The 22,995-nt window shown below is 33.5% G+C and overlaps 1 long non-coding RNA gene across 9 annotated transcripts in view; it reads right to left on the reverse strand.

The window, feature by feature from the left end:
* Window positions 1–22,995, reverse strand: part of LOC124987335 (uncharacterized) — a 143,958-nt gene that overhangs the window by 82,590 nt on the left and 38,373 nt on the right. For 2 of the 9 annotated variants that reach the window (XR_007109167.1, XR_007109170.1), the window contains one exon: window positions 4,288–4,347. The exons of the other annotated variants lie outside the window; for them this stretch is intronic. This is a non-coding gene — a long non-coding RNA (uncharacterized LOC124987335). The remainder of the gene's footprint in view (window positions 1–4,287; window positions 4,348–22,995) is intronic. 9 annotated transcript variants of the gene reach the window in all.

The following is a 22,995-nucleotide window of genomic DNA, read 5'->3' on the forward strand; positions in this document are numbered from 1 at the left end:
AATATTTAATATTTAAGAAAAAATTCATTTCTCTTAAAAATGAGAAGTCCACTAAATAACATCACTAGTTAGGGCTAATTTTGGAAATGCACTCCTTAAACAAATCTTATGAATTATTTTACAACTTTAAAACCAGGAATGAATGTTTTATGGATACTATAAACTAAATATAGAATGTATTTCTCAAAGTTTTGTATAGGATAGATGCCATATAGAAGATGAAGAAACTGAATACCACCATGATGAAAGATTAGAAGGGGAAAAAAATGAATAGATTTCTTCTCCAACACTAAATATCCAACTGTTTTTCAAGTATTGTTGTTAGCTATCCCTTAGGAAATAAAATCAAAGTGAACAAGAGGAAACTCTATTTCTTTTTCATTCATAGGATATATTTGTCTTAATTAAATAATGAAAAATGCATTCTATATATGTCTTGCTTTGCTCAAGCAGACTTGTCTATGAGGGAAAGAAAATGCTGTGTTAATATTAGCAAAGCACATCTTATAAATTCTAAATCCAGGGAAAATATATCTTGACAAAAAGTCTATGCAAGAATCAGCGTGTGGCATAAGGCAAATCTTGGCTCTGTAGGAGGACCACCCTCCCTGCTTTGTCAAATTACTTTTATCAAGAACTTCTGTTATTACTGCCTTCTCTCTCTACCATGTCTCCTTACCTTGAACATCATGAAACAGGCATCCTCCTTAGTATATGCATTAAGAAAACTTCATTTTTACTGTTCAGCAGATAAACACATTGTCTACATTTATTTGTTCATGAGTTAACAAAGAAATACAGGTGTTTTTTATCTCCTTCTGGCTTTACCATACAAAGTATTTGAACCAAACTATTCTTAATTCAAATACTATCGCTTTTGTGATATTTTTCTTTCATTCTTGCTAATTGAATATTCATATTTGGTATCTCAAAGTATGACAACTTTTTTCCTGAAGATGATCTCTTTACAGAATTCAAGATCCTTGTGTGTATAATAAAGAGACAATCACAATATGTAGCTACATGGGTCACTTTCTAAGTGTTTAGTTAGCCTCCTCTTCACTGTTCTGAATATAGAAGACATCTGCATCAAATGGCGCCAATTTTCAATAAGAGAGTTACTACATACAGAGAAAACTGCATGAGAAGAAAAGCAATGACTGTGAAAGACTCTGTTCAAATGAGTGTAATGTGGCCCTTTTTAAATTTTTTATAATATATTTAGCAAAGGCCTATTTTAAAAAATATATATATAATTCTTCCAAATCTTTCAGTGGTTAGTAGTAGGCTTTATCTTGTCATTCCCATACTCTGATGATAGAAACAAAATTAAGTTAAAGCCTAGGTTTCTGGTTGAGTTTCTATTCAAGGAATGTAAAGGGTGTGCATGAAGAATGCTGAAGCAGGAAGTGACTTGGATAGCAATGGAGATATTATGCTGCATTTGTTTAACTTGCTGTGTGGAAGGCAAGCCCTCCCACTTGCCTCCTTATCATCACAGCTGTGACTAAAACTCTTGCCTGTCTGAAACCAAATATAAGGTTGTGTTCTCTTCCACCAGCTGTCAATCTTTCAACTAGATGGTTTACAGGTTCTGAGAAAAGACATGCTCCTGTTTAATATGTGACTCAAAAATCCTACTTTGGGAAATTCAATAAGATGAAAAATTAAGAGTTTTCTAATTCCACATCATTGTAGAACAGTGACAACTATAGGACCTGGGAGCATTATCTTGCTGAACCCTGTTTTTTGCTTAATAATTGATTATACTGTATTGTCTCTACATACAAATTCATATTTAAATGTATATACTATACTCAGATTATATTTAATGTATTATATGCATAACTCCAGGTTGATGTAAGTTTGCCACAGATGACATAATAAATGTATGAGGAAAATGATGTAAAATGTCATATCCTGAAATATCAGGAAAAGTCAAAGTAAAGATTCTCCCTAGCTTTCTCACATTCCCCACATTTCTCATGTTTTCCTTAAATATGTCAGTAAATGCCTTCAGTGTGTTATTTCCTATCATTTGAATCAAGGGTCAATTAGAGAACATCTTCCTTTCAAATTTGCTGATCAATACACAGCTTTAAATAGCAAGTATGCCATTTTTGCACTGAATTTTCTAAATGCTCTTTTTAAAAATAACTGAAGTAGTGTTGCTGTAATTTGGATCTTAACTTTCTCTCAAAGGCTTATATGTTAAAGACTTGATCTCTCACCCATGGCATTACTGGGAGGTGGTCGAACCTTTAGGAAGTGGGGCCTAGTTGAAGGAATTTCGGTCATAAGGGAAGTTCCCTTGGAGAGAATATGGGAACTGCAATCTTTTCTTTCTCTCTTTGCTTCCCTGCTGCCATGAGGTAAACAGGCTTTATCTACCATGTGCTTTTGCCATGATGTACTGCCTCACCAAAAGTCCAAAAACAAACGGATCAAGTTAGCATGGACTGAAACCTCTAAAACCATGAGCCAAAATAAAACTTTCTTCCTTATAACTTGTTAATCTCAGAATATTTTTCTTTTCCTTTTTTTTTTTTTTTTGGGAGGGGGGTTACTGGGGATTGAACCCAGGGGTACTTACCCACTAAGCCACATCCCAGCCCTTTCTATATTTTATTTTGAGACAGGGTCTCACTAAGTCACTCAGGGCTTTGCCAAGTTGCTGAAGCTAGCTTTGAACTTGAGATCCTCCTGCCTCAGGCTCCCGAGTCACAGGGATTATAGGCGGGCACCACTGCACCTGGCAATCTCATGTATTTTTCACAGGGATGGAAAGCTAACCCAAGTATTATGTTTCAAATTTTCTTACAGAGAAAGTCTTATAATCAAAAATATATATGTTTATAAACATATAGAACATGGGAGTGCATGTATGGGGGAGTGTATGTGTGTGTATACTAGTGTGTGTATTAATAACATCTTCTGAGGAATACTGAATTTCCTTGGAATCACTTAACAGTCTAAAGAAAAATTTAACAGTCTTTCCTCCATTGTTTTTCCCCTCTAGATAAAACATTTTATATAATATGAATGCTAATAAAAGCAAGTGAAAATGAAATTACTATTATTTTTATTACTTAACCTCAAAAGTAGTTGCAACAATTTTCTCCCAGTTTTGCAAAATTGTTGCCTCTGTTGAAAATTCCAAGTTGCATCTCTAAAGGAGAATTTTCCTGAAAGCTGCAAACCTCTCAAAGAAATCTAAAGATTTAACTAAGACTTGTACACTTCCAAGCTATTTTATTGCATATCATTACAATACAAAAATTCAGAGAGAAAAAGATCCAGTTGAAACTTATTAAATACAAAAGTTCCTGTAAGTGGTATGCCAATATCAGGTGCAGTCTTAATGAAATACCTACACTATAATTAAAGGATAAGTATAAAAGAAAGAATCAGGGGAGAAGACAAGTTAGAGAGGGTGCAAGTGAACAAAGACATAAAATGAAACAGGAATAAATGTAATTGAATAAAGTATCTTCGAAGATTCAAAAATACCCTGAACTAAGAATCTGTACTAGTATCCACAAATTATACTTAGGTAATTTTTTCTATTTTATTTTTTAAAATGTACATTCTCTATAATGTTGTCTAAATGCCTTATGACTTAATTTATTGCCCTTTTAATAAGCAGTAAAGAGCTAAGAATGTAGTTCAGTGGTAGCTAGCCCCACATGCATAGAGTCCTGAGTTTGTAGGGCCTCAGTTCAATCTCCACCACCACAAGAAAAGGATAAAAAGAAACAAACAAACAAAGAAGCACTAAGATGGGCTGACCTAAGTTCTTTGCATAAATTTTCCTTTGATTTGGAGACAAAAGAATAGAAGCAAGACAGGAGAAAAAGATGAGAATATTCTGGAAAACACCTTAAAATAATTAGAACAGGGTATCAATGATCTGTTCAAGTGAAAAAAAAGGGGGAAAGGTTTGGTGGAAAAGTCATAATTTTTGCTTTAAGATGCATTTTATAAAATTATTTAATATATGTGATTTGCATGTGTCTTCCTTCAGGCTAATTAATTACAGAAAAGAAATGACAAATGGGTAACAGAAGTAAATACAGTTGATCTACTTCTGGTAACATGACAAAGCAAATTGCTCCTGCTCCAAATACACAGAAATGCTGGATAAAATGCAGACAGAAAAAAATTCATATGTAGCTTTAAAGCTCCAGAAACAGAGAGAACTCAAGCCATCATTGCAAGTGTGTAAGCTAATAAGAGGCTTATTCCATAAGGGGGTAGGAGGTTACAAACAACAATATCTTTGCTCACCAGTCCGGGAGAGCAGGAAGGAAGATGGTTCACTGCCAAAGCTCTGGGTAGGAAAGCGTCCTGTGAAAGAGCAAAACCTGAAGATAACTGTGGGGTCTAAATTGCCTACTCAAAGAAATAGATAACTCCTGTTTTGTCCACACTAGGCATTGACCTCCTAAAAAATAAATAACCCCTATTTTTAAGTAAGACATTACAGAGAATAGAAAATTGGCAAAACTATTCATTTCAACTCATTTTATAAGACTAGTATAATCTTAATGTTCAAAATGACCAAAGACCATGTAAAACTATAGGCCAGTCTTACTTACCAACATAGATGAATAGAAAAATTCTACATAAAATATGAGCAAATTTAAAGAGACAAAGTATGTGTCTGTCTATATCATCTACCTTTCTATATATTTGCACATACTTACATGTATCCATTTAACCACATCATGATCAAGTAAGGTTTCTCCCAGGAACTCAATGATAGGTTAAAAATCTAATGTGGTTATGGAAATGACTCAGTGGAAGAGCACTTGCCTAGCATGCACAAAGCCCAATTAAAACTAACGTATTCACAATGTATACATGTATTACATGGTACCCTACTAGTAGGTACAACTTTAATGTTTTTATGTACCAGTTAAAAATAAAATAAAATAAGATTTACTAATGTAATTTACCACAATAACATATTAAGGGAGAAAAATCATAAGATCTTTTCACAGATACAGGAAAAAAATTAAACATCCATATATTATCTATTATAAAGAACCTCATAGCAAGTTAAGAATATAAGAAAATTTCCTTAATCTGATATTTAATAGTAAAACTTTAAAGCATTCCATTCTTTTTTTTTTTTAACCAGGAATTGAACTCAGGGGCACTCAACCACTGAGCCACATCCCCAGCCCTATTTTGTATTTTATTTAGAGACCTCGCTTTGCTGAGGCTGGTTTTGATCTCACGATCCTCCTAACTCAGCCTCCCAAGCTACTGGGATTACAGGTGTGCACCATGGCCATCAAGCACTCTTTTTAAAGTCAGAAACAAGGTAAGAATGTTTGTTATTATTGCTTCTATTCAACCCACTGCAGGAAATCCTAACCAATTTCAAAAAGTATTATAAGGATTGAAAAAAATGTCATTTTTTACAGATATGATTATATAGAAGATCCAGAATAATCTACAAGTCGTCAAAATGAATAAGACAACTTAACAATATTATTGGATATAAGAATGATATGCAAAGCCAGGCATGGTAGCACTCACCTGTAATCCCGGCAACTCAGGAAGGTAAATCAAAAGGACTGCAAGTTCAAGCTCAGCCTCAGCTACTTAGTGAGGTCCTAAGCAACTTAGTGAGACCCTGTCTCAAAATAAAAAATAAAAAAAGGGCTGGAGATGTAGTTTAGTAATAAAGTACCTCTGGGTTCAATCCCCAGACCAAATACAGCTTTATTATTCATAAGCAACATCCAAGTAGAAATGCAATAAAAGATTTCATTCACAAAATAGAAACAAAATCATAATGTACTTAAGAATATATTTCACAAAATCTCAGTAACACCAATATGGAAGAAATGATAAAAATTAACCAACCGGCATAAATAGAAACTTGTTATGATTTAGATTTGGTGTCCCCAAAAAGCACACATGTGAAAAAATACAAGAAAGTTCAGAGGAGAAATAATTGGGTGTGAGAATCTTAACCCAATTAGTTATTTAATCTCCTGATAGGGATTAATTGAGTGGTAACTGAACTGCTAGGGTGTGGCTGGAGGAGGTGGGAATGGAGGTGTGGCTTTGGGTATATATTTGCATCTGGGGAGTGGAGTCTCTTTCTGCTTTCTGATCACCAAGTGAGCTGCTTTCCTCAGCCACATACCCTGGCGTGGGTGATGTTCAGCCTCAAGGAATGGAGCCCGCCTTCTATGGACTAAGACCTCTGAAACTGTGAGCCCTCAAATAAACTTTTCCTCCTCTACAATTGTGCTGGTTGGGTCCTTTTAGTCACAGCAGTGAAAAAACTGACTAAAACAAAACATAAGTGAATGGGAAGATATACCATGTTGGTGGATGAGAAGACTGTTTCATAAAAATGTATATTCTCAACCATCAATGGATTAATGAATTTCTTAAAAATGTGGCATATATACAATGGAGTTTTATTCAGTCATAAAGAAAAACGAAATTATGTCATTTGAAGGAAAATGTATGAAACTGGAGACCATTATGTTAAGCAAAATAAGCCAAACTCAGGTCGAGGGTCATATATTTTCTCTCATATATGGAATCCAGAGAGGAAGAAGGAAAAGAAAGTTGGGGGGATGGAATCTTATGAAAATCAAAGGGAAATCAGTACAAGAAGGGGAGGGAGGGGGAAGTGCTGGGGAGTGATACTGGCCAAATTATATTATTTTACTGTATGTATGTACAAATATGTAACAAGCACATACCTAAATAAATCCCATCATTACATACAACTATAATGAACCCAATAAAAAATGTAGAAAGAAGAAATAATAAAAATAAAAATGCCTATTCTCACCAAATTACAAATTCAATTCTAAAAGAAATCCCATGATGGTTAACAGAACTTAACAAAATGTTCTTTTAATTCACATTAAAAGAATAAACTACAAACAGGAAAGTTTTGAAGAAGATGAACAATGTGGGAAGACTTACCCTAATAGCCACCATCCCATTATAAACTTTGATAATTTAGGTAATACAATATGGGCAAAAATGAACAAATCAGCCATGTAGAATACAGAATCCAAAAACACACCGATGTATGTATGGCAATTTGGTATATGAGAAAGTTGATAATATAAACCATTGAGGAAAAGTTAAGTTATCCAAAAAGTTAGGTTATCCAAAAACTGAAATGGAGAAAATCAAAGGGAAAAAATAAACCATTTCACAAAATAAAAGACAATTTAAAACAAACAAGAAAAAAAAAAAAAACCCACTCAATGTGAGTAGCCAATTCACAGAAAAGGAAATTCAAATTCCAATAAACACATAAAAGGTTGCTCTGCTCATTCTCACTAAATATAGTAAAATTCAAATTCAAACGAAATAACATTTTACACTACAGTCTAATAATATTAAGTACTAGCAAGTATAAAAGGAAGGAAATATATGACTGCTAACTGAAACATTTGCTTCAGTTAATTAAGTTGGCATTGCTACTTTGGAAATGATTTGGCCATATCCTGCAAGGTTGATAATGATCACAACCAACAAGCACATACCTAAATAAATTTTCACATATTTGGTACAAGAACAAGCATAAAATGCATTAAAATTACAGCATTATTTTAACACTTAATAACTGGAAATAAACCAAATTCCACAAATCAATTAATAAATAAATTACAGTGTACAAGGAAAGGATACTATACATGCCATTGTAAATAAATCTCACAAACATAATGTAGAGTGAAACAAACAAGCTCCAGAATATGTACAGTGTGATGAAACTTATATGAAGTTTTAAAAATTGCAAAAAGTGGTATATATCACAACTTTCTACAATGATAAAAATGTTCAGTATCTGCACTGTCCATTATAGTAGCCTTTAGCTCTGTCGGGTATTGAACACTAGCAGTGTAGTTAGTGCTCCTAAGAAACCAGATTGTTTTATTTTAATTAATCTCAATACAAATAGCTACATGTGGCTAGAAGATATCATATTGGCAGAGCAGGAGACAACCACAAGTCTATCTTACAGATAAATCAAAACAATTAAATGTATATTAAAATACTGAAAATAGAGAGTTGGAGGTATAGCTCAGTGGTAGAGCACTTGCCTAGCATGCATAAGGTCCTGGGTTCAATCCCCATTCCCCCCCCCCCCCCCCCCCAAAAAAAAAAAAAACACTGAAAATAGCACTGGACAAGTCAGAGAGGTTTTTATTAACTTTCTAGTACCAGTTTATATTAACTTTCTTGTGTTCTATTTATTTAAATTTCCTTGTATGTATAGGCTAAACTAGAGAGTCTCTGATTTCACTGACAATTTAAGTTCAGAACTTTCAATCAAGTTTCATTTCTTCCTTCAAATACAGGCTTAATAATTTATTTATAATAATCATTCCTTCAGATCAAATCTTCACACTAGAAACTCAAATTCCCTTAACTGCTGAGCCCTCTAGATGTCCACAGACAAGACAGGAAAAGAAAGAAGAGATTAAATCATATGATCAGTCAGTAAAGGATCCATGGCTCTCAAAGAAGCTTACTTTTCAAAGAGAGAGGTTTTTTTACTAGGTACCTGTGACTTTTAATAGGTCTTATCATCAACATTTAAAATCCTAAAGCTATTTTCTTGTGAATATCCCCAGACCCTCAATAGAAAGTTGATTATATAAATTGAATATTTGTTCACATGAATGTTTTTGACTCACAAAAATCCAAAACTTATACATAGTTCTGATGTATATTTATGTATTTTAGAAAATATTGAAGATCTTGATAAGAAAGACAAACTCAACTGTTCCCAATTATAACACTAGCCAGATAGCTCAGTCCATTCAGTGTTCCGTACAAATTACCATGCAGCCAAAGAATGCAGACCAATTGGGTCCCTGTGTGCTATTCAACCACATAACTTTTAGTACATCACCCAGTATATGACAGAAATTTTTCAGATCAGAGAGAAGACCAATTATTTATGATCTTTTCTGACTGACCTGCATTACTGTTATAAAATGGGGAGATTTTAAGGTTATTTTGAATGGTGGTAATGGCAGGAAATGACAAATAATTGTTACTTTTTAACTTATGGAAAAATTATTGGGACATTCCTTACCTTTATCACCTTTCATAAAAAATACACAGAATTTAACTTATATGATGGGTAATTTTCTGTGTCACCTTGAGTGGGCCACAGGGGGCTCAGATTAAACATTGTTTCTAAGTGTGTCCTGAGGGTGTGTCTGGATGAGATAAACACTTGAATCAGTAGACTCAGCAAAGTACATGGTCCTCCCCAGTGTTTGAGCATCATTCAATCCACTGAGGGCCTGAATAGAACAAGAGGGAAAAGAAGAAGGAATTTGTCACATTTGCTTCCTCCCTGTCTGTTTGACCCCTTAGGATATGAGTCTTGTACGATTTGACTGGGATTTATACCTTTAGCACCTATGTTTCTCAAGCCTTCTGACTAGGAGTAGAATTACACCACCAGCTTTCCTAGTTTGTGTTGCAGATCATGGAACTTCTCAGTCAATTCCTAGAATAAATCTCTTCATGGATAAACAGATAGGTAAGTACATAGATGCATAGGTAAATGACATATAGATGGACAGACAGACAGATCCTATTGGTTCTATTTCTCTGGAGAATGCTAACAAATACAGTATTCTTCCTGAACATCAGTACAGAAAGAAAGTATTTTGAGTATAGTAGGAAATTCAGCTTGGAAAGTACAAGAAACAGAATACCCTTTGAAAAACATTTTATGCTTCCTAAATACAAAAGTTGACCCTCATGGAAACCTAATGGAGACCACTATTATGAGTTGATGGATAGGATATACTCAAAGTCATATAAGATTGGACGTTAAATGCTGGGCTACTTAAAGGAATACTTGTTTTAAGCCCAATGATTGAAAGGGGAAAGAGAAAAAACAGACGTTAAACATGTAAGTTAAGCTTCCATAATGTGAAAATCCAAAATCCAAAATACTCCCAAATCCAAAACTTTTAGTACACACAAGATGCCACAAGTGGAAAATTCCACACCTGACCTCATGTGAGAGGTTAGTAAAATTAGACACACTAAAAATGTATGAAATTGCTTTCAGACTATCTGCATAAAATATAAATAAAAACACAAATGAATTTCAGGTTTAGACTTGGGTCCTATCCTCAAGGTATTTCATTAGGTATATATAAATATTCCAAAATTTTTAAAAAAATGAAAATCCCAAACACTTCTTGCTCCAAGCATTCTGTACAAGGAATTCCCAACCTATATTTTCAGCTAGTATTTCTAGTAACACCCAACACTGAATATTCCATACCAAATACTAAACATGCAATAAATTATTACTATTTGACAAATCTAAATTGAAAACACCTAAGCCAAAAGGAGAGCTACACTATCCTAGTTGCTAGTTAGTTATAAAATTTCAGAATATCATTTTTAAATTTCCAAAATTTTCTAAAGGGAAAAAAGTTACATATCAAGTATCAAGATTTAGAATAGCCTTAATAAAAACACTGAAATATAAACAAATTATAGCACAATGCCTTCAAAATCCTATTTAAATTTTTAAAATACGTGTGTTTTCCATACAAAAATAAATTACCAATCAAGTTGAATTTGAAAAAAATAAAAAAATACATAACTCAATGACATACATTTTTCCTCCCCCAGTCTAAAATGCATAAAGGATTTTTACCTCCTGAACCCATTTAAAAATGAAATTAATTTAGGATGATCTACAAGTGATATGTGAGAGGGGCCATCATAAAGTCTGATGAGCTTCCCCTGTAAACCTAGAAAAAGCTGAACGTGTATAAGCTTTGGCATTATTTGTAATTTGCTTGCCTTTCAGCAATCAAAAAGAACTTTAAAAAGTATTTAAAATATCCTTTTTTTGGGGAGGGGGGTGGGATTAAACCCAGAGGTGCTTAACCACTATGCCATAACCCCAGCCCTTTTTTTACAGGGTACATCTCAATATATATATAATACATGTATATCTCTAATATATATTATATATCACCAATGAAAACTTAAGGATGTATTAAAAAGATATATAATATGAACAGAAATTAATAATCATGGATCCAACAAGCTGGTGGCCAAGTTTTCATACTTAATGGGGTCAAATACAGTATTGGAGAAAAGGTAATGAACTTATTCCTGGCACAAATAACTGCACAAAAACTATGAATAAAATAGTTTGGCAATTATCAACAATACAAGCAACAATAGGTGTTGGAGAGGATGTGAGGAAAAGGTATATTCATACATTGCTGGTGGGGCTGCAAATTAGTGCAGCCACTCTGGAAAGCAGTGTGGAGATTCCTTAGAAGACTTGGAATGAACCCACCATTTGACCCAGCTATCCCACTCCTTGGCCTATACCCAAAGGACTTAAAATCAGCATACTACAGAGATACAGCCTCATCAATGTTCATAGCTGCTCAATTCACAATAACCAGATTGTGGAACCAACCTAGATGTCCTTCAATTGATGATTGGATAAAGAAATTGTGGTATATATATACAATGGAATATTACTCAGCTATAAAGAATAATGAAATTATGGCATTTGCAGGCAAATGGATGAAATTGGAGAATATCATGCTAAGTGAGATAAGCCAATCTCAAAAAAAAACAAAGGACAAATGATCTCTCTGATAAGCGGATGATGACACATAATGGGGGGTGGGAGGGGGCAAGAATGGAGGAAGGAGGGACCATATAGAGGGAAAAGAGGGGTGGGGGGGGTGGGGGGGAGGAAAAAATAACAATGTATCAAACATCATTACCCTATGTAAATGTATGATTAAAAAAATTTTTTCTCCTCAAAAAGACTTCTTATTATGCCTATTACAGTATTTTTTTCACAGACAAAATGTACACAGGCATTACATGTATACATACTACACATGAACATGCATAAAGAGTATTTTCACAAGAAGTAAACAAGTTAAAAAGTAAGATAACAAGATTGTAATGCTGAAATTTGAAATAAAAGAATACACAAGACTTGAAATCTATGTCCAATGTTAAGTTTTTCTCTAATCCTCTACTGATGATAGACAAAGCAGTTAACCTTTCTGGAGTATTCTGGCTATACCTAATAAAGATTTTGGTTGGTACCTCTCATATTAATGTTAAGAGAAATATAATAAACAATTTACATTTATCATTTTTTTCTTTATTATCACTAACCATTCAAAATGAAGTATTTTAGGTGGCATATTTAACACTACTTTATAATTTGTAAAGGGTCTCCACATAAATTTTTGAGTTATACCATACCTTTTGAGTTATAGGAGTAAATACTATTAGCCATACTTTACAAATGAGGACACTAAGAGCAGGAGAATGTAAGTAACTCATTAAAGGACACCAAACTAGTAAGGAGAAAAGCCAAATCCTGGCCCAAATGTTCTGAATCTTTATCTTTTCACTGTACAACAGTGAAGTTAGATACTTTAAATGCATAATAGCAATACTAAGTATTAAATTTGGAGTACACCTCTAGGATGTTTAGACTGGGACAAAAATATTTGAGTCTTTTACACTATCAAAAGAGATCTCACTATTTGATTTGGAATTATTATACTGCTTCCATCTTACAAAGCACTAGTCAATGATAGATTCATTCAATCACACAGCTAATACAAACCATAATGTAGTTTGTTAATAGAAGAATATGATGGGGATATTTTCCTAAACCTCTCACTGATCAAATGCAATCTCTTTAATCAATTTACACTATTGTTTCATAAGTGTTTTTACAAAGTATATTTATTCTGTCTTATTCTTTTACTAAAAGTCCACAAGTTTTTAAAAAGGCATGGTAGGTTCTAAACTAGAATAAGTTACTGCTTGACACCTTCTTGCTGATTCTTTAAAGTGCTGTACAACGACCAAAGTATGTTTGTGCTGGTATTGCAGAGTGGAGTTTTGGGAATACAAAATCTGATTTCAGAGAAATCAGAGCTCAGTTCAGAGAAATGAGCAGCTTTCTCCAGTTGATAATACCTTACCTGACAGAAAACTACAACCAAGTAAAAAATACATCTGTGATTCCTTTTAGTGCTTTATAATTCTAACCAAAATTTATTTTATTAAATACTTCCACTTTCACACTTTCTCTGGTGCTGGTTTAATCTTTGTATGTTCATTTGCTTGTTTTAGATTTCATAGTGCAAATCCCATTATTTCAATGTACATTAATATTAGATATTTGAGAGCAAAAAATTAACTATGTAATTGCAGAATATTCTCCAAGATCTCATCAGAAAGTGAAACAAATTTGAAAAATATGGAATAAGTATTTTCTTACAGATTTAGAATGTTACTGGCAATAATAATCAGGAACTTATCAGCCATATACTCAAGCCATAAAATTTAAATGTCATGACTAATCAAGTTCATTTATATTATTCTTTTCAGAAGAGATGAGTAAAATAAGCAAACCCATCTTACCAAGTCTTTTATTCCATATTTTGGGGAAAAACCCAAGGTAAAACAGGAAGAATGAGGCTGTGAGTAAACTCATAGATTAAAAACTTAAGGGAGTTTCAGTGGGTGGGGAGGGGAGGAAACATTTATAATATGTTATTTTTTAATTATTATTCAAAGGACTTCCACAATATATCACAGGCATAAAATGACCTTTGAGATTTGAGCTTGTTTTAGTCAGCTTTTTCACTGCTGTGACCAAAAAGATCTGATAAGAACAATTTTAAGGAAGAAAAGTTTATTTTGGGGCTCACAGTTTCAGAGGTCTCAGTTCATAGGCAGCTGGTTCCATTCCTCTGGGCTTGAGGTGAGGCAGAACATCATGGTAGAAGTGTGTGGCAGAAGAAAGCAGCTGGGAACATAGCACCAGGAAGCAGAGAGAGCTCTGCTCAACAAGGACAGAATATAAACCCCAAAGGCACACCACAAAGGAATCTATTTCCTCCAGCCACATTCTACCTGTGTACAGTTACCAATCAGTTAATCCCTGTGAAGTAATTAATTCACTGATTTGGTTAAGGCTCTCATAATCCAATCATTTCACCTCTAAAACGTCTTGCATTGTCTCACACATGAGCTTTTGGTGGACACCTCACATCTAAACCATAACAGGGCTCATGAGAACGAGTTTTCTTAAAACCGCTTTTATGATAAATATTAGCAATGTGATACAGACCTAGTGGCAAGTAAAACTAGTATTTCCAAACTTGAGGCTGTGTGGAAACAGCACCAGCAGCACTGAACCACTCTTTCCCAATGTTCTTAATCTGATGGCCTTAAAATGGATAGTGAATTGGAATACTATGATCCCAGTTTTACACTTGTAAGAACACTTATGGTTTCAAAGCATTTTCATATTGATGATTTCATCCAATCCTTTCAATAACCCTTCAGAGAATAAGATCCCATTTTACTTATGAGAAAGCAGAGTCTTAAGAAACTAAGGGATTTTTCAAAGATCATGTAACTTCAAAAATGGAATATGAACCCAAATTTTCTAGCTCTAAGACGTTGTATTTGTCTTCATCCACTTGTTTATCTTTAGAATGAGAAGAATTATGTGTATGTGAAATAGTTTGTTCACTCTTCAAATACTTAACGAGTAACAATTACATGATAGACAGTATTAAATGACATGCATTTTGAAAGTACTTTGGACAGTATAAAGAAACAAGAATATTGAACACGAATAGAGGGTGGCAGCAATAAGAAACTGAAGTGGATTTGCTTCAAAGCTGATGGTTTTACCCTCAGGATTATGCTTCTTCCAACTCCCTAAAATATATATCTGAAATGTCATTATGGTACAAGCTGGTGTTGAAATTACTACTGGTATAGAATTAAAATAGATTAACATAGTCTGCCAGACTATTAAAATGTTTAATTAAACAAAAAATATCACTACAAATAAATGACCCTTAATCCCTTTCCAGGGATTAAGATCTAAAATAAAGTCAGCACATTGGGGCTGATGATGTAGCTCAGTGGTAAAGAGTTTGCCTATCCTGTATGAGACCCTAGGTTTGACTCCAAAAAATAAAAGTAAAAATAAAAATTAAGATCAGTACATAAGAAATATTTGCGTATGGTCAAAAAATCTTGAGGCAATGGTATGCTAAAGAAGGATATACTTTCATAGACAGTTATGTTTGTTTCTTTGATTTGAGAACCAGATGAATTAATTGGCTTACATTTCATATTATATTTTAAAAAGCCACATATCTTTAAGCACTAGAAACACACTCAGTCCACGACACAAAAGGAATTGAGACTGATAGCAATCCCAGATTTACATCTCACATTCATTCTAGAGCACACATTCATTGAGTAGAATATTTTAATTTCTCTTTCTTTTTGGCTACATATAATATATATTATAATATATGATATAACATATATATTTAAAGAAATGAATGATGTGACTCCATTCTGTTCATCATCCAAATAGAAAATATGAACTATATATCCACCTTAATACTCATACATGGAAGGTAATAAAGATAACTCAAAAAACTGCCCACACCTTCCTGATGCTAAGAAGTCCCTTAATTTCTATTTATGCACTGTACACTTTGGCAATAAATTACATATACATATATATATATATATATATATATATATATATATTCTATTAAAGATCCTATAAGAGTTTGGATGTGAGGTATCCCCCAAGAGCTCACATGTAAGACAATGCAATAAGATTCAGAGGAGAAATGATTGGGTTATAAAAGACTTAACCAATCAGTGAATTTATCCTATGATAGGGATTAATTGAGTGGTAATTGAAGTGGTAGGGTGTATCTGGAGGAGGTAGGACTTAGGGTGTGGCCTTGGGGTATATATATTTGTATCTGGAAAGTAGAGACCTCTCTATCTGCTTTCTAATCATCATGTGAGCTTCCCTCTATCACATTCTTCCACCGTATATTCTGCCTTACCTTGAGCCCCCAGGAATGGAGCTAGCCTTCTATGGACTACGACCTCTGAAAATATGAGCACTCAAATCAATTTTTCCTCCTCAAAATTGTTCCAGTTGTTTCTTTAAGTCCCAGCAGTGAAAAAGCTGACTAAAACAGGTCCTTTAGGGGAAGGACCTCAAAAACAATGCTATCTATTTGGAATATATATTAAAAGTCTCATGTCTGTTGCTATTGCCCAGTACTTCTTGGTCTTTAACTAAGCAAAATATCCAACTGTGCAGTACATATACAATATCCATTTCCTGATTGCCAGGAATGTGTGATGTTTTATAGGAGGGGACTTTGCAACAACTGTTACTACACATTTTGTTCAACATAACACTTAAAACATAATATGCTGTGTTTGAAAAATTAGACAAAATAACACTTAAATCTAAACTAAGAGGAAGAATTTCTGGAATATTACTCATCTATGATGACTCAGTACAAACTGAAATTTCTCCTACTAAAGTTTTTTTAAAATCCTATTTATGGAAAGACAAATTCAGCATTACTCTATCTAGATCCTCAATGTTGAGTATTGTAGGTTTTTAAAGAAAGAAATTCACCTTCACTATTATTAATTGTCATCTGTATACAATTATATATATAATTGTCATCTGTATACATATATGTAACCTGGTAAACATCATATAAATCATAAAAATTAGATAGAAAATGTAGTCTACCTATTAAAAACTGGGAACTACACATATACATAGTATTATAGTTTTCACATGCTCAAAACTAAGAATTGTTAAATATTTTCGCTTTTAATAGTCAAGCAGAATTGCTTACTTTTGAACCTTTTAATCTTGGAAATAGAGTTGTTTGGTTACTCTCCACTTTTCTATTCATGAACATGTCTATCTTTGCCTCTTTCTAAAGAATGCCAAATCCCTTGAAAATACTGAGAACTCCACAGTCCTGTTTTCACTTACTGATAGCACTCAATTATCCAAAGAAAAGTTCTGTGAAAGTAAACTAATTATTGAAATTTTGATAAGATCCAAACAGAAGAAATTTGTTGTATTGATTTTATTGGATTAACATTCCCCTTATTCATTCAATAAGAAATATACTGGTTATACTGAATGAAGAGTGCCTTAACCTGGATTAGAAAGTATTTAATCAAGAACCAGATTCTCAGTCTATAAATTTCAAGGAAAATTTCAAGAATAGCACTAGATGTGATGAGAATTCTAATGAATTCAAATAAATTATCATCTCCTGCCCAAAGCAAAGAAAATGGCTCATAGGAGCAAAGGGTAGGTGGTGGTCATAGTTGAAACACCAGAATAACATAGTACTCCATTTCTGTAGCAATATAAAGTAAAGCTTCTACATATCTCAAAGGGGAAAAAAACCGTGTTTTTCACATTTCTTTGATTAAAGAAGAATGAAAATTACAAAATCAAGCATTTGAAATATTTTTCAAGTTATTGTATATGAACTTTTAGATTGAAGAAGTAAATATCTGCCCAAATGTTCTAAATACATTATTCAAAAATTCACCATCTTCTAATTGTCCAACATAGTCTAGCTGGAAGTCAGTAAATAAAGGCATGGAACTTATCCTGTTTAATGAAATAACAAACAGAGACGAACCCTATTTTGCCAATAGGTATAACAGCTCATATTGCAGCAGTGTTCATATCAAGAAATTCAAGTAAAAGAAATTAAGGCAAATCACTGCCCAGATTTCAAGGAATTTTTCTCTTTTAGGGTTTACTGGAGAAAGTAAATAAAGACCACCTGTGAATTAAGATATTCTCAGAAAATTTTGTTTGAAATACAAAATGAGTTTGTTTGATTGTTCTAGGAGGAAGACAGAAATCAGACTTAATGAAGCACATTGGAAAGTCCCATCCTTCCCATGCCTATCCTCCTTAGTACAGACAAAATAATGAAAGCCAAGATCTCACTGGTTATGATCCAAATTGCATGCCTTGGTTCTACTTCTAGGAAGTAAACAAAATTTTCTAATGAATATTTTTATGTTTCTATTTAGCTGGGTGCTTTCTTGGTAATTGCTACCATTCCAAAGAAGTGTATTTACAGTTAAAGGGCTAATGATTTCCACTTTGTGTTTGGGAATGATTCTTTTTCCATCTTTTCATCATCCCTCACCTCACCTTTTTCTATTCTAAGAATTTCTTGTACCCTACATCTTTATTAACAACATATTACAAATCCAGGGATGAGACTATACCAAACTTGGCCAAAACAGAAGTTAAAATTGTAATGGTGTACCCATAAAAAAGAGAAAACAAACTAGTAAGCTGATGAATATAGCAGTAGAGTAACTAAAGAGGACTAAAATCAAGCTTTAATGTAAAGAAGGCAAATATAGCATCTACTTTGTTTCTTCTAGTCCTGAAATGAATTCCTACTCTGAGCAAAAATAACAGCAGTAAGTCTAAAGGAAGATAAGAAATCTTGAATAAACCCAATGCAGTGACACATGTCTGTAATCCCAGCAACTCCAGAGGCTGAAGCAGGAAGATTGCAAGTTCAAAGTCAGCCTCAGCAACTTAAGGAGGCCCTCAGCAACTTACAGAGGCCCTAAGCAACTTATCAAGCCCCTATCTCAATATAAAAATAAAAAGGGCTGGGGATGTGGCTCAACGGTAAGTAACCTGGGTCTAATCCCCAGAACTGCCCCCACTCAAAAAAGAAAGAAATCTTGAAGAAGTCTAATTTTATCTTTTTTTCCATAATTTACAGCAAATCTTAACAGGCAATACCATAACATACCCTAGTAAATAAGTTCCTTAATGAAAATATCTCAGGAGACTGTTTAAAGACTATCTCTGGTGACTTAGATAGAACAGGGACATGTTGCTTCTTTAAAAGCTAACACTGGACCCAAAACTTTGCCAATTTTTAATCTTGTTATTTTAACATTCTTATTCTTTTTTCTAAAAATGTATTTTGCAATCAATTTTGCAAGAATTTATTATAACAAATTTAATTTTGGGACCTCTGTCCCTAAAAAGAAAAGTTGTTCTAAATTCATTGTATATACATAAATTTATTTGATTCTTTCGTTTATATCCTTAGTTTTTATATAAAAATCCTTGCATTTTTATAAGTTTCAGACACCAACACAGAGAGAAAGAGAAGAAGAGGATTTTGTAACAGAACTCTGCCTGAGCCAATTCTCAGTAGTCTGTTGGCAGAAGGCCTTTGTATGAACTATTTCCAAGACCTCGGTCTGAAAGACAGCCAAAGGCTCCACAAAAGAACAGGCCCAGAATGGCTTATTACCTTTCACCTTTGACCCTTGCCCAGCTGTCTCATACTTTGTGAACTTGAAATCTTGAGAGAGAATGCTGAGCCATCCTGTTTGCCAACAGCCTATTTATTCCACAGAAACAGCTTGGCAAGACATATCCAGGTCACCCGACCTTGAGTTGTCACAGAAACCAGAGCTTCAGACTCTTGTAGTTGAACAAAAACTGCAACATTTTGATGGCTGGAATCAGTGTTGTATTAGATAGCAATCATCAGTTATTTAATTCACTTTCACACTGTGCACTTCACCAAAGCATTAACACAAATGTGAAAGCAATCGTGCTTAAACTAGAACTGGTGTAAGACATGGTTTGCATTTGACAAAGAAAAAGCATCGATTTTTGCCCTGATTATTAAAAGTTAATCTCAATTGTTACACTGCCTTGGATCTTGCTAAGTTTATCAGTATATAAAAGAAAGCAGAGTCTTTTAATTATTCATATGTTTTTAAAACTCTAGTCTTTGTTTTAGTCAGTCTTTACATTAAGCATTTACCTGAGGAAATTACTTTATTAAATCCATTATCATGTTTCAACTAATCCTTCAAGGCTGCTGCTTTGATCATTTTGGTGAATCTTTTAAAATAGATTAATTGATTCTCACACATTATTAATGAGAATATAGCCAGGTTTCTTTTTTAAACTGTGAAAATTTATCTTAAGAGTGAATAAAATAATGTCATTTATTATTCAAAGGATTTGTTTTCAGGAGTTATTTTCTAAATTTCTTTATGGTATCCAAAACACAATGAAATTTACCAAAATTCTGTATGCATACAATTTATCAAGAATATCTAATTTTTGAAACAAGTATTCCATAAATGAGCTTTAAGTGAAGAAAGCTATGTCACTGTATTTATATAAACATTCACCGTTAAGGAAAAATTAAATTAATTACCTTGAAACTTCGCAGCCAGGAAACCACTTGATAAATGATAAATATGAATTTTAAGTTGGGAAAAGGGTTTCCTTTTTAATCCAAGAATAAAAATAGTGATTATGGGTGGTGATGATAGGTAACATCTGTTGAATGTGCTGGACACTACTGGAAGTGCTTCCCATGGATTAGCAAACTTAATCTTCACAATCACCTGAAGAGGTAATCATTATCATTCTCATTTTACAGAAGAGGGGGGTGAGGCTAAGAGAGTTTAGGTCACATCTCTATTTTGTTTGTTTGTTTTTTATATGGTGCTGAGGATTGAACCCAGTGCCTCACACATGCTAGGCAACTGCTCTACCACTGCGCCACAACCCCAGCCCTAGGTCACACTTCTAATAAGACAAAAATGGAGGATCTGACTCTAAGTATTGTGTCTTTACTGCCTCTCAAAACATACCTTAAGCAAACAACTTACCAATTATACAAGTTAAATAACAGGGCATCACTTATAATAATGTACCCTTTATAATTATTAAAGCACCGTCAAAACACTATCTTACTTAAGTTTCACAGTTAACTCTGTGAGATAATTTTATCATGCCCATTACACAGACAAAAAAGCTAAAGCTAAGTAAAGATTACCTGATTTATCCAAGGTCAGTTGGCTAATAAGTAATATTGCAAGGATGCCAATTCAGGTCTTCTAATACAATATCTTGTATTTTTCCTACTATAATGAGTCTCCTTATTTTATACTAAGATCTTTCTTGAGATAAAATATTATTTGCTCAACAACCTGAATGAAGAATTTCAAATAAGATAGACAAAGAAATAATAAAATAAAGATTTCCTTAGTTTAACATTAAAAGAAGATAATATAGTAGTGAAATAAAATAGTGAAAACAAATCCCATTTTCCATATTTTATAATGATGTAATTCCTAGAATCAAGATTTCCATATCTGAGGGGAAGGGAGAAGGGATGGGATAAGGGAAGAACAGTTGAATGAATCTAACCTCAGTTTCCTGTATACATATATGAATATACCACAATGAATCCTACCATCATGTGTATCCACAAGACATTAACCAAAAATAAATAAATAAAATAGTATAAAGACCAGTAGAGTAGGGGATGGGAAGGGGATGGAGAGAGGGAAGAGAGGAAGGAAAGGGAAAATACTGAGAACTGAACTTGAGCAAATTATATTCCATGATTTTTTTCTTTTTTTTTTTCTTTCTTTTTTTTTTAGTTGTCAATGAATTTTATTTTATTTATTTATATGTGATGCTGAGAATAGAACCCAGGGCTTCATACATGCTAGGCAAGCACTCTACCACTGAGCTGTAACCCCAGCCCCTTCATGCTTTTTTAATTATGTAAAAATGAATCCTAATGGTATGTATAATTAAAAAGGAACAATAAAAGATTAAAATAAAATTTCCTCATTAAAAAATTTCCATTTCCAGGGAGACTATTAAAGAGACCAGGGGAAGGGAAATAAGAGGGATAAAGGGAGAGTAATGGGGGGATAGATATGATCAAAGTATGTTATACGCATATACTACTATGCCACAATGAAACCCATGATTCTGAACAATTAAAATGCCCTAATAAAAAGAAGACTTGCATTTTTCTTAGTGTCCATAAATACATTCTTCATTCCAATAATGAAAAAAAAAAAAAAAAGCTGAGGACCTTACACCGAAGGATTCTCCTATGGCTCCACAAGGCTGAGAAATGGATCATCTGGGAAATAATAGGATCCAACTGGTATAAAAGTTATACCAACACTGACATAAAAACTGTTGACCTACCTCCTCTGAGTATTTTTAAGGGGGCTTCACCACCATTTTGATTATCAGCAAGATGAAGCAAGGCATCTTATATGGAAGATCATCTCCCAAGTGGAATTCTCCAAACTCTTGGTTCTGTTTTCACTGTTCAACCAAAAGCCAATAACTGTCTGTTTCAGAAAACACAGATTTTAAAACAGACACCTATAGGAGTTGGATGGTATGCAATTTCAGGAAGCAATATCTTTTCCAAAAGGCTGAATATGACATCTGCAGAGCAAAACATATGTTAAGGAAAGTTAAGTCATGTATTCCTAGAGCAAGGGATTTTAGAATGCCATCCTGAAATTGAGCGACCCAATAGAAAGAAAATGAAGGAATAAGTCCTTATATTTGTTGATCTGTGAAAGAGATACTCTTTGGTCATATCTGTGGTATAACTGCAGCCATTATAAAAGAATAAATAAAGAAAAATACCAAAGAGAAGGGGGAAATGAACTAAAAGTGTGAAAATAAATATGGTAGGGAAAAATTTTAATGTTTGTTCTTTAAAAATAACTTAAAAGAAAAATTAAAATAGAAACAGAATTCCTAACAGAATCTCCTATAAGAAATTAAGGGAGGAAATTTAAACAATCAGAATGCAACATGACAACCTGAAACTCTAAAAAAGGTTGATATGCATAGGATAAATCTGTTTAAAAAAAAAAAAAACATGAAATAAAAAGATAGAGAAAAAGTAAGGCAACTTCCTTACAGGCAGGCCAGTAGTACAGAATCCCCAGTAGATCTATGGGAATTAACCCATAAGTTTTTTTGATAGGCCTACCTGTGTGTAATTTAAAAAGCAGATCTGGAGCCAAATGTGATGGTGCATGCCTGTAATCTCAGCTACTTCAGAGACTGAGATGGGAGAATCACAGGTTCAAGGCTAGCCTGGGCAAGAAGACAAGACCCTCATCTCAAAAAATAAAATAAAATAATTCATTTTCTAGGTTTCTAGGATATGCATGACTATAAATGCTCTCAGCAATGTCAGTTAACTTAATAAATTTCTAAGAGAT

The sequence above is a fragment of the Sciurus carolinensis genome, chromosome 6, assembly GCF_902686445.1.
Source record: "Sciurus carolinensis chromosome 6, mSciCar1.2, whole genome shotgun sequence".
In the NCBI taxonomy this organism is placed as follows: domain Eukaryota; kingdom Metazoa; phylum Chordata; class Mammalia; order Rodentia; family Sciuridae; genus Sciurus; species Sciurus carolinensis.